Source organism: Phasianus colchicus, chromosome 2 (genome assembly GCF_987193195.1).
Source record: "Phasianus colchicus chromosome 2, bPhaCol1.hap1.1, whole genome shotgun sequence".
NCBI lineage: Eukaryota > Metazoa > Chordata > Aves > Galliformes > Phasianidae > Phasianus > Phasianus colchicus.
This window is the reverse complement of record NC_143437.1, coordinates 110,076,901-110,090,108: the sequence shown is the minus strand read 5'-3', so window position 1 is coordinate 110,090,108 and position 13,208 is coordinate 110,076,901. Positions and strand designations below refer to the sequence as shown.

Sequence of the window (13,208 nt, the reverse complement as noted above, 5' to 3'; positions counted from 1 at the left end):
GACCCTCAAAGCCCACACTCACCAGTTCCCCAAAGGGACAAGTGTTCTCCTGGGGTACAGCCGTGGGTCTTTCCCACTATGGGAGAAACCAATCTGAACACCAACCTTGTGCAAAGAAGGAAGTCCTTTCACACTGCAATAAGCATCAGCACAAGAATCAGACAGATGGAAACATACTGCTCCTTTTCACAAGGCCCAAGACAGCGACATAATTCCCAGAGAGAAGGGAAACAAACCTGCAAAGTTGTGCTTCCAAGACACATTAATCATAGAATCATGGAATGGCTTGGGGAGGGAGGGACCCCAGGGATCACGAAGGTCCAACCCCCCGCCACAGGCAGGGCCACCAACCTCCACATTTCAGAGCAGCCCAGGCTGCCCAGGGCCCCAACCAACCTGGCCTTGAACACCTCCAGGGATGGGGTATCCACACAGGGATGCTGTAATCACACATTCTCTTCCATGCTTACACACACGGGCCCTTTGCCCTGCTTTGTGCTGAAGTTCATGAGTGTTGTTCTGATGAATCAGATACAGAAAACAGCCTCAGAAAAACCTGTTTAGTGCCAACTTTCCACAAGTGTACCTGCCTATGATGGGTCATGGCAGGGTCAGAGGAGCAAGACTGCATCAAAACCAACTTAGATTGATATCCAATATTTGAAGGGAGCATATAAACAGGAGGGGAAATGGCTGTTTACAAGGGTGGATAGTGATAGGACAAGGGGAATGGTATTAAACTGAGACAGGGGAGGTTTAGGTTGGATATGAGGAGGAAGTTTTTCAGGCAGAGGGTGGTGAGGCACTGGAACAGGTTGCCCAAGGAGGCTGTGGATGCCCCATCCCTGCAGGCATTCAAGGCCAGGCTGGATGTGGCTCTGGGCAGCCTGGGCTGCTGGTTGGCGACCTGCACACAGCAGGGGGTTGGAACTGGATGAGCACTGTGGGCCTTTGCAACCCAGGCCATTCTAGGATTCTATGATTACAAGCCCCTTCCAACTCAGCATATTCTGTGATTACCTTATCCAATAGATCAAAAATTGCATATTTGTTTCCCCCCACATCCTCCAAGTACTCTGAGCAAGAATCAGCATGCTCCCTCACCTCTCTGAAAGAGAAGATATGAAGCAGGAAGCATTACGAAAACCTGTGCTAACTGCAGTATTTAAGACTATCGTATAGAAACAGAAGAGGTCAAGGTGCTTTATTTGGGAAATTCCCTTAAGCACAAAGTGATGCTTTGTGCTGCTTGCTGCTTCTTTCACTACGTCTGAGTAGAGCTCAATACAGGAAACCAGAGTGGAAATCAGAGCGGTGACACCAGCAGAACAGGCTGCAAATGTCTTCACAAGTAAAGCTGAACTGCCACTAATCCAATAAGCAAAGAAACCACGGACCACAAAGGGCCCTGAGAAATGTGCTTGAAAACAAAAACCAAAACCAAAACACCCCACCACCATTTCCTCAAGCCATGACTCAGGCACTGTTCCATATACAGGCTTATGTCTCTTCCTGTTTCGTCCTTTAAGTTAATTTTATACCGCCTATTTTGGTAAAGCATTCTAAGGTGAGTCACAAAACACCAGCCTACAGCAGCTGCTAAAACGAGGCCACGTCAAGAAGCTTTGAACAAGGAAATGAACGCATCCCATTTAGATCCTGCAGCCCCAGAGCACTAAATAAGCAGGAGATCTACCACAGGGTTAATATTGTATTTCCAGCTTCATTAGCACTTTCCTCACCCAAACCTGCACTAGATCATCAGCTCACAAAATACATTTGAAGACTGTTGCTTATCTAAGCTAGAAATCTTTTTACTAAGTTACAGAAAAAAAAAAAAAGATTTGCATTTGAATTATAAGAAATTAATACGGTTTGAATACAGACACATTTAAGTTCTCTTCCTACAACAACATGAGGGCAAGGTGCTGATACTACAAGAGCTGCAGTTTCTGAGGACTCCTCCGGCCCAAAAGGACAGCATGATCCTAGCTCCAGGTTATGAATTCATACATTACAGAAATAAGGTCTCTGAAAGCCCTCTGGTCTCAAACCACAAACTCTTCTCACGATATAAAAAAACACCCAAATGCTTTGATAGATGGCCTACAACTTGGCACATCTCTAATTCAGAATGGCAATTAGTATGTCTGCAAACACGGCAGGAATTTGGCTTTGAAAGGCATTTATGGAAACTTAAAAGCTTCATTCGGATCATGCACAAAGTGTTCCCTTCAGCTTTAAAAACAGGAATGATGCAATTGTCTGAACGGTCCCAGATTGGGATCTTTCAAGAACCACAAAATATGCTTAACATTAAAATAGTGGCAAGTGTTCCTATCTGGCTTCACTCTGTCGGGATGGCCTGTACTTATCATTGCATTAATGAAGTTCATTCACTTAATAGCAGGGACAGTTTAGTCAACACGACCATCGAACAGTTGATTGAAAAGCACTGACAGAAATCCTTATGCAATGGATTTTTACAGCAGCCAGTCAAAACCATTAAGGCTCAAGGGCACCCTAAAGCTTCAATTAGGTGTTTTTAAAAGAGATTAAATTGCTTCTGTAGCTCAATTATGTTCTAAAATTTAAGAAATCGAGTCCTTTAAAAATCCATTTGTGACATGAATTTAGAGGAGATTTAACCACATCTTATCAAGATTATGACTTAAGCCAGCAAGGCCTGCAACACTTTGAATCGCAGTGGGGAGGAAAAAAGTTTGCAAGGCCCTCTGGAGGTCATGTACTGTAAACCATTCAAAGCAAGGATGACCTCAAAGTCAAAGCAAGTCACCCGAGGTTCTGACCAGCTCAATCCTGGGAGTCTGCAAGGGATGGAGATAACACAGCCACTCCCAGGCAGCCTTTCCAAGACAAGCATGGCCTTCTCCTCTCCAAGCTGGACCAACTTCTCACAGTACATGTACTGTCCTTGCTGTGCTTGAGGCTCTCCAGTTTGTTGACATTCAGGGGGAAAGGAAAGCAAAACTGGAAACAGTATTTCAGATACAGCCTTGTGAGCAGCAGATAACAGAATCATAGAATCATCCAGACTCGAAAAGACCTTAAAGATTATGAAGTACAATTGTCAGCATGATCTACAAAGCCCCATCACTAAACAACGTCCTTTAGTGCCACCATAGAATCATCACAGAACAGCCTGGGTTGCAAAGGCCCACAGTGCTCATCCAGTTCCAACCCCCTGTGTGTGCAGTCGCCAGCCAGCAGCCCAGGCTGCCCAGAGCCACATCCAGCCTGGCCTTGAATGCCTGCAGGGATGGGGCATCCACAGCCTCCTTGGGCAACCTGTTCCAGTGCCTCACCACCCTCTGAGTTAAAATCACAATTAGCAGCAAACTGTCACTCCCACAACCTGCTAGCTATTCTGCTGAAGCCACCCAATATAAAGAAAGGCTGTTCCCTCGAGGTGCTGGATTACACACGTGTTTCTGTGCATTTCAGAAGGCTCCTGTCAGCTCAGTGCCCCAGGCTATCACAGCACACCAACTATCCTCTCCAGACAGAGGTCCACCCTGCCCTATCATCAAGGCTGCTGACGATGTCCAATAGCCACCATATCGACCCAATGAACAGCTGGCATCCCAGCTTCCCTTCACCTTGCAGTTGTCCCATCCAGCCCATCCCTCTTTAGCCTGGCAACCAAAAGGCCACAAGTGACATCACAAGTCTTGCTCACGTGCGGTGATGTTGTCTATCTTTGTGCCCTGATCCTCTCTTCTTCACCTCTGATCAGGAAAAGATGAGCAACTTCAGAACACAAGCATGCTATTGGTCTGTCTCCTCACTCTCAGTAATTTTCTCCTGCATAACCACATGGTAAAACATGTCAAAATACTGTCTCAAAATAAGTACCATGCTTTTTTTTCCCCCTTCCCCTCCTACCCTAACTCTCCTGCATTTAAGCTGCCGATTGGCTAATCATCAGATATGCAGCCTGGACACAGCTACAGCATGTGCCACGTCTTGCAGAGCAAACTGATAGTAACACAGAACTTTGGTATTTGAGGAATTCAGGAAGGGAGAAGAGACATCACAGAAGGTTATGAAAAGCCATCTGGGGCACAGGACTATGGTCACTGCAGGCGGGGAGAGAGCAGCAGAACCAAAGCTCATAGAAAGCTAACCATCACCTCTGCCATTCTCAACACACTTGAGAACAACAGCACTGGTAATTGACATATGGCCCTGCAGCATAGACAAGATGCACCTTCACATCCTCCTCAAACTTCAAAGGATTTCATCCTCCTGACTCAGCTCCTCCACAGTCTTTCACAAATACTGGTATGCTTTCCATAAGAGCAATGATTTTTCTTATTAACTACTGCTTTCCACATCGTGGATCCACTCTTTCCCTATGCTGAAGATCATATTTATTTTCAGAACCATATGTAGATTGAGTCAGGCATACAAAGCATTGCATTTGCTTTCTGTGAGCAAAAACAACATAGCTTATAATCAATTATGATTAATAAAAAGACTTATTCTACTGTTTGCAAGTGCTTTTCCAAAGATTTGCTATTTCCTTACCTACCATACAGAATCACAGAATGGCTTGGGTTGGAAGGGACCTCAAGGATCATGAAGCTCCAACCCCCCACCACAGGCAGGGCCACCAACCTCCACATTTCACAGCAGCCCAGGCTGCCCAGGGCCCCATCCAACCTGGCCTTGAGCACCTCCAGGGATGGACGGGGCATCCACAGCCTCTCTGGGCAGCTGTTCCAGCACCTCACCACTCTCACAGCAAACAACTTCCCCCTCACATCCAATCTAGATCTTCCCTCCGTACCTGTGACAGCATAGGAACACCACATTAATTTTTATCCTACTGTCTATTTAATAGCCTCAGCCCTTCCACTGCCCTGATTTCAAAACAGCATCTCACTTTACCTGGCTTCAGAGGAGCAGTAACTGGGAACACCAAAGTTCCCAGCAAACAGCCCGTGGCACACTCTCAAGACGATTATCTGAAGCTCTGCAGACACTCCCAGGCAGCTTGTAAACACAGCCAAATATGTGAAGCTTCACGTCAGAATCTCTACACAAAATAACACTCTATTTAACCACTTACAAAACCAGACAGGCTTTGCTTTTCAGGAACAGATTGTTAGTCATTTACAGAGAATACAGTTTTTTACAACTACAGCCAGCAGTTTGAGGATGAGGAGCAGCCCTGCCATGCTCTGCTCCTCCACATTCCTGCAGTGCTGCCTCTTGCACTGGTCCCAGTAACACAGCCATGAGGTGTGCTGGGTGAGCCTGCTGCCAGAGCACCCTGCTGGTTCTCCTCCAGTGGGATTCCACCATGGCCAGCTTCTTCATCCCAGCAGCACATGACCACTACAACTGCCAGAAGGGAAGACTGAAGAATACATGGATAAAGTCATCATCCAGGGATCAGCCACACCTAGACTGACAGATCCAGCACTTCCCTTGTCATTTTGTTCTAGTAGTTAAGAACCTGACCCAGAAACATTCAGATGAATGTTTAAAGTGAGCCAGGGGAGGTTTAGGTTGGATATGAGGAGGAAGTTTTTCAGCCAGAGGGTGGTGAGGCACCGGAACAGGTTGCCCAAGGAGGCTGTGGATGCCCCATCCCTGCAGGCATCCAAGGCCAGGCTGGATGTGGCTCTGGGCAGCCTGGGCTGCTGGTTGGCGACCTGCACACAGCAGGGGGTTGGAACTGGATGAGCACTGTGGGCCTTTGCAACCCAGGCCGTTCTGTGATTCTGTGATATGACTGTATGATGATAAGGAGTATCAATAGCAGTGTAATTTCTTTTAAGTTTTAGGTAGGCTTGCTCTAGTTAATCTTATTAGTCTCCAATTTATGACACTGCTAAATAAGTCAACTTCCATAAAAGCTTTCAAGTAATGGGAATGTTAAAGTTCAGTGCAGACAAGGGTCAAGGATGGAAGAATACTTTCACAGCTCAAGCTGCTTCCCAAAACACACACGCTGCTGAGGGCAAGAAGAAACAAACCCACAGACATACAAAAAGCATGTGAATAACAAGGACTGGCTGTTCTGCTTTCCCTGTAGAGTCACCATTAAGCCAATAAAAAGTACTGTACAAAAATGGATGAAGATGGCACTAAGATTTTTTAAGAAGCATTTTAAAATCAGGAACAAAGGAGCTGTGAGACAATCAGTTTGCTGGATGATGGACACTACTGAAAGCAATTAAGACAGACACAAGTAATTAAAGTTCCAGCTTGAATCAAGTGCAAAGTAACTACAGGCTAAAACGAAACAGGTGAAAATCTCTCCATTCCCTGCCCTAAGATGCATTCCCAACTCTTGCACAGCAGACAATGATCACACACTCAGGGTAAGGCCAGTCTGCTTGCTGACAGGATAATAAACCTAGCAGAGAAGTTTACCACATCAAGCAGCTTATCAGCTCACACCACAGCCAAATAAACCACAGCAGCCAGTGCTGGCCAGGGACAGCAACCACAGGGCCACAGCCCTTTGCAGCAGCAGCCTCCAGTTATCTCTAATGAAACACAGCATGAAACTGCACTCACAGGATGACTTTCAGTGTAAATCAGACCACATGGAATTCAAGCCCTAAACAAAGGCTTTCATAACTGGAAATGTCACTTCTGAGTTAAGTGATGTGATTCTCCCTTAGTAAAGGTAAAGATTACGATACTGCAGTGGTTTCATTTCTTAGAGTAGCAAACATGGGAACTTTTCTCATCCAGTCCCAAAAACACATTGCATGGGAATGACTCAAACCGTTCTGACAAGTTAGCTTATTGTTCTGCTTTTGCATTTTTCTAAATTAATAAATACATTAAAAAAACAGAAACAACACAGCTTGGAAAGCAAGCCCTATGCACAATTAAGGTAAGCCAGGGCATTTCCAATGAACCCCACCGGAGTAAGGCTGGAAGAACTGTGCCCATCAGGGCGTCCCTCCCAGCAGCACTGCTGATGTGCCACAGCCTGGCCTGCCCTGACAGCCTCACCTCATGCTTCTTCACAGCCCTGAGCTCCCGATGCATTCCTGCAGGGCCAGCCTGGCTGAAAGCAGGAAGGCAGGGAAGCGTCAGATGATTCAGCTTGCACAAACAAGCCAAGAGGTCAGTAACTCCCAGCCAGAGCTAAGGCTGAGACCAAGCTTCATATACAGCCAAAGCCATTTGACTAAGGCTGACCAAAAGGTAAACAGTGATGACTTAGAGTCATCTTTAAATGGTCAGGAGTTTCCAGGAACTCTGGAAAAACTGTTTTCTTAATTTAAAAAGTAACAAAATAACTAGCAACTGCAGTGCACAGACACCCGGTGACAGCCACTGAGCTACTGAGGAAATAACAGAAGGAACAGAGAGATTGCATGGTGCTGCTTCATTTCCAAACCATCTATAACCTTCTCTACTGTCAAAGACCACCAGGTCACGGTGATTGAGGTGCCGTTCAGGAAGCTGTACAAGCATAAGCTATTCAAATAAAACTTCTGATAATAGTCTACCTGGTTGAGCCAGCAAAGATGATAAAAACCTTGAATTTCTTAAACAGTAACACCAAATGGGAGCTGGAAGTTCAGAGCACCGTGACACATGAGCTCACAGATCCCTGCCTCGCCCTCCAGGCAGCACTGCTTGGGCCATCAGCTTCTCCTGTAGCAGCACAAACAAGTCGCTCAGGTTACAGGAAAACACCACATTCCATGTTTTGGAATCTTCTCTACTCGAATACTTCTAGCAACAACCAACAGAAAACTTTAAAGAGTGCCATTTTTCAAGTATCAGGTTTCAGAGGCTTTTTTTAATAATTCATAATGTTAAATTCAAAGTTATTCCTTAGAAAGCAATCCTGCCTAATAGCTTGGTTGTCATACCTTGACTGTGTTACAGGTAACACACATCCCTATAAGAAAAGATCACTTAATATCCCATGTGGCCGCACATTATATTCTCTTCAGTGTACATCATTCTGAAGTGAAACAATGGAGCTCCTCAAGGAAACATAGCCCATCACTTCTCCTTCACTCAGATTCTGGCAGTAGCAGCACTAAGTATTTCAGGAAAAGCAGATCATAGAATCACAGAATGGCCTGGGTTGCAAAGGCCCACAGTGCTCATCCAGTTCCAACCCCCTGCTGTGTGCAGGTCGCCAACCAGCAGCCCAGGCTGCCCAGAGCCACATCCAGCCTGGCCTTGGATGCCTGCAGGGATGGGGCATCCACAGCCTCCTTGGGCAACCTGTTCCAGTGCCTCACCACTCCCTGGGTGAAATACTGTTCAAAAACACTGCACAAATGCTTTGCTTTTTCATTTAAGTTTCCTGAGACAGCCACAACTCTGCATATTGCTGAAGCAACTGAAGAGCATCCAGTCCAAAAATAGTTGTTGGTATTAGTCAGAGAAAGTAAATATTTGTGCTGGCATCACAATATTATTCATCTCACTTATGCCAAGAACCACAGAACAATTGAGGCTGGAGAGGTCACCTGGGTGAACATCCTGCTCAGAGCAAGCTAGCTACAGAATCCAGTCTTTGCTGCGCTGTCACGTCACACAGCCAGCAGTGAGCGCAGAAAGCACCAGCTGAGCAGCTCAGTGGAACAGCTGGGCACTGCTCAAATCATTGCAGCAAGCCAGCTGAGGGCAGCGTGTGAGCAGGTTGATGCTCACAGCAGCACAGGGGCAAAGTTGCATATAACTGCTGCTCAGAAGCAGACAGGATGCTGCGTAGGAACAAAGCACACCATTGTGAGGTGGGAGGGAGTTTTTAGAGGGCTAGCAGTATGAGAATTTGGAGTAGAAGAGAAAAAGCAAAGGTTATGGAAAGGAACAGAATAAGGAAAGGAAAAGCTGAACACAATGTAACACTGAACATAACTTGAAAATAAAACATGGCTTGGATAGTCTCTTTATGTACCCAGGCTGTAAACACCAAGTGGACAGATCGGGGGGCTCCCAATACAAGAAAGACAGGGAGCTGTTGGAGAGGGTCCAGAGGAGGGCACTAAGATGATCAGAGGGCTGCAGCACCTCCACTACAAAGACAGGCTGAGGGAGCTGGGCTTGTTCAGCCTGCAGAAGAGAAGGCTGCAAGGTGACCTCATTGCAGCCTTCAGTACATAAAGGGAGCCTGCAAACAGGAGGGGAGTCAGCTCTTGGAAAGGGGAGATAACAGCAGGACAAGGGGAAATGGTTTGAAGTTGAGGGAGGGAAGACTGAGGTTGGATGTCAGGGGGAAGTTGTTTGCTGTGAGAGTGGTGAGGTGCTGGAACAGCTGCCCAGAGAGGCTGTGGATGCCCCATCCATCCCTGGAGGTGTTCAAGGCCAGGTTGGATGGGGCCCTGGGCAGCCTGGGCTGCTGTGAAATGCGGAGGTTGGTGGCCCTGCATTGGTGGGGGGTTGGAGCTTCATGATCCTTGAGGTCCCTTCCAACCCAGGCCATGCTATGATTTTACGGTCCCCTCTCAGCCATTAAGTTTCTGCCCGAAATAGCAACATTCCAGATCCACCAGCAAAAACTTTCATTTGCTCACCTTGCCCACTTCCATCAAGGTGGTCCACACCACATTTGCACTTGTGCTGCTCTTCTTTCCTAACACATCGCTTCCATGAAATTGAGTTGGGGGCAATGACAGCACACACACAGAAGAGCTTGTGCAGGGGACAGGTGATGTATGGAGACCAAAAGACAAACAACTACAGTGGGCAGAAATGAACCCACAAGGTAACAGCTACTAAGAGGCAATCAATGCACAGCTTCTAAGAAACACAAAAACATCAGGCTGTGGGAGCCGCTCTGCAGGAGAGGAAAACAACAAAACCCCAGACAGAAAGGAAGCGCTTCCCCACGCACAGCCCTTCTCATGAGATGGGCTCACAGGAAGTGCTGGGCGGTGAGTCCTGTCAGCACAGCTCCCCAATGGGCCCTCAGCATTGATTCAAACATCAAATTGCAAACAACTTTTAAAAAGTACATAAATTACTAATTGCACGGCATCACAGAATGGCTTGGGTTGGAAGGGACCTCAGGGATCACGAAGCTCCTACTACCCACCACAAGCAGGGCCACCAACCTCCACATTTCAGAGCAGCCCAGGCTGCCCAGGGCCCCATCCAACCTGGCCTTGAACACCTCCAGGGATGGACGGGGCATCCACAGCCTCTCTGGGCAGCTGTTCCAGCACCTCATCTCATAGGAAAGAACACACATCACAGTGTTGGGTGATTATAGAAAACAGAGACTGCCCAGCTATCTTGTGTCCATGCCCTTCTCCTACACAACGCCTGGTGCATCAGCTCTTCAGTTCTCAGTTGTTAAAAGTGCTCAGTCTACCTAAAAAAAAAAAAACAAAAAAAAAACAAAAAAAAACCTTCCAAACTATTTTGTTGCAACATGGAGATGAAGAAGGCAAAAGGCTCCCCACAAGCTAAAGCTCAATGAATTTACTTAGTAGTTTCTGTTGACCCAATATATTCATATTGCATTCATGCTGTTAGCAACAAAGAAGCACATCCAACATCTCAAAGCATTCCACAGTTACAAAGTTTTCCTACTAACTCTTGCAAATGGAAGCAGCACTGATCTTTTGAAATAAAGCAGGATTTTTAATTTTTATTCTTTTAAAGAGGGAAAACTGCCTGTACCTAAGAATATGCTCACAGGAGAACAACACATTCTTGGAATCATAGAACTGCTCAGGTTGGAAAAGACCTTAAAGATCATGGAGTCCAACCACAACCCAGCCATCCTACCCCAACTCTAACAGCCCTCTGCTAAATCACGGCCCTGAGCACCACATCCAAATGTTTGTAAACACACCCAGGGATGGTGACTCCACCACCTCCCTGGGCAGCCCATGGCAGTGCTGAACAGCCCTTTCTGTAAAGAAGTGTTTCCTGAGATCCAACCTAAACCTCCCCTGGCACAACTTGAGGCCATTTCCTCTTGTCCTGTCACCAGTGAGGTGACATTTCAGTCTATCACTACAACATGTATCAAAACTGTTCCCTGGATTGTTTCATTCTTAGTCATGGAGTGATGTAAAACTTAGTAGCACATCACAAACGTAGCTAAACCTCCTCAATAACACAGAGTTATACATTCACATCATTTTCCTAATTGTAGCTGAGAAGCAATCTGTTATCCAGACACAGAAGCAGGCAGAAAAGCTCTCATACTGCACTGACACATGGAACTCCACGTCCCTCTGAGTGGCTGACAACCCAAGGCAGCAAAAAGGTAACTCAATCAAATGGAAACATTTCCCAGAACACCTGAATGAACTTTTTTCCCTTAGGTCAGTCTAATTCTCCACCTGTTTGTAGAACCACGTGCTGAATGCCCATGATTCACGTTGAGTGGAAGAAAGAGCACTGAAAGGACAGCCTGAGCATTTAGCTGGGTGTCAGCAATGGCTTCACACAGCCCTGCTGCCAACGCCCTCCTCACCACAGAATCACAGAATGGCCTGGGTTGAAAATGCTCATCCAGTTCCAACCCCCTGCTGTGTGCAGGTCACCAACCAGCAGCCCAGGCTGCCCAGAGCCACATCCAGCCTGGCCTTGAATGCCTGCAGGGATGGGGCATGCACAACTCCTTGGGCAACCTGTTCTGCTGTGCCATCAATCACATTCTCACCACATGAATCGCCAACTATTACAAGAACATAAAAGAACCTGTTCCAAGGCCCTCCGTACTTGTCTTTCCACTTTTAGCTCCCCACAGTCATGCTGTCCTCTTGTTACTTCCCTGTTAATCTTGGAAACCTAAAATCATTGGGTACCTCTGCCATTTCCTCCAAGCCTTCTCTTACATACAACGCCTCTTTCACAGCTTGATATAAAAGACAAACAGTCTCTTATCAAGAGCCAGCTCCACCATGACGTCAGTAAAAACACAATTAAATAATGTCTTCTCAAGGTAAAGCAAAGCCATCGCTAAATACAGCAAGCACAAACTACACTTGCATCTTTTTCCTTCTTATTTTCAGAGATAGCTTGTTGCATTTTGCTCCTTGCTTTTCAGTTGTAGGAGTGCAGGTTTAAAGGATGAGATCTAGAAAATCTATTGGTTGGTGGCCCTGCCTGCGGCGGGGGGTTGGAGCTTCGTGATCCTTGAGGTCCCTTCCAACCCAAACCATTCTGTGATTCCGTGATACTTAAAAGGCTCTCAAATCAGCAGACAGCTCATTTGCAGCCAGCAGCATGCTGGCAGAAACTCTTCTACATAATTGCAGACACAGGAATTGTTAGTGTTACAATAACCCACACAATAACAATAACACAACTAAGTAGCCCTCTCCACTCAGCAGCCTATGGAGCAGCGCCACACCTTCACTGCAGGAATCAGAAAACAAAGGGAAAGAAACGTGGCTTAAGAGAAAGAAATGACACGGAACAGTAATCACAGCCTGAAAAGTGCATGAGTCCTTCACTGCAAGCCTCATACAGAATGTCAAATGGCACGGCTACACTTTTAATAAGCCAGACTTACCCTATGGAAACCCCCAGGTGCTTCACGCTGCTGTAGTACAGAGGTCATAGAATGGCCCGGGTTGGAAGGGACCTCAAGGATCACGAAGCTCCAACCCCCCACCACACGCAGGGCCACCAACCTCCACATTTCACAGCAGCCCAGGCTGCCCAGGGCCCCATCCAACCTGGCCTTGAACACCTCCAGGGATGGACGGGGCATCCACAGCCTCTCTGGGCAGCTGTTCAGCACCTCACCACTCTCACAGCAAACAACTTCCCCCTCACATCCAACTGAAATCTGCCCTCCCTCAACTTCAAACCATTTCCCTTGTCCTGCTGTTATCTCTCCTTTCCAAGATCTGACTCCCCTCCTGTTTGTAGGCTCCCTTTCGGTACTGAAGGCTGCAAATTAGGTCATAGTGCCGAACCAGCATCTTTACAGCACAGCACTCCAGCAGCACGAGCAGGCAGCTCACATCGCTGCTGACCTGCAGGCAGTGCCGCGCAGCACGGAGGCACCTGCAGCGCTCTGAGCGCCCTGCACGAGGAGCCTGAAGGGCTGTAAGAGCAGCACAGCGCAGCCACCCCGCTTCACACCTTCAGACTCCGCTCTAAGCACACTCTGAGCACAAGGCTTCCTTCCATTACAAAATAATAATAAGGAAATCCCGAGGCACGCAAGCCGGGAGGAGCGAGCACCCCATCACCGGGCACATGGCGTGCGCTCGTCCCCT

General features: G+C 47.0%; 1 protein-coding gene across 2 annotated transcripts in view; it reads right to left on the bottom strand.

Annotated features, from left to right (window-relative positions):
- CD2AP (CD2 associated protein) overlaps window positions 1–13,208 on the bottom strand; it is a 65,202-nt gene that overhangs the window by 51,460 nt on the left and 534 nt on the right. The gene's annotated exons all lie outside the window — the stretch shown is intronic.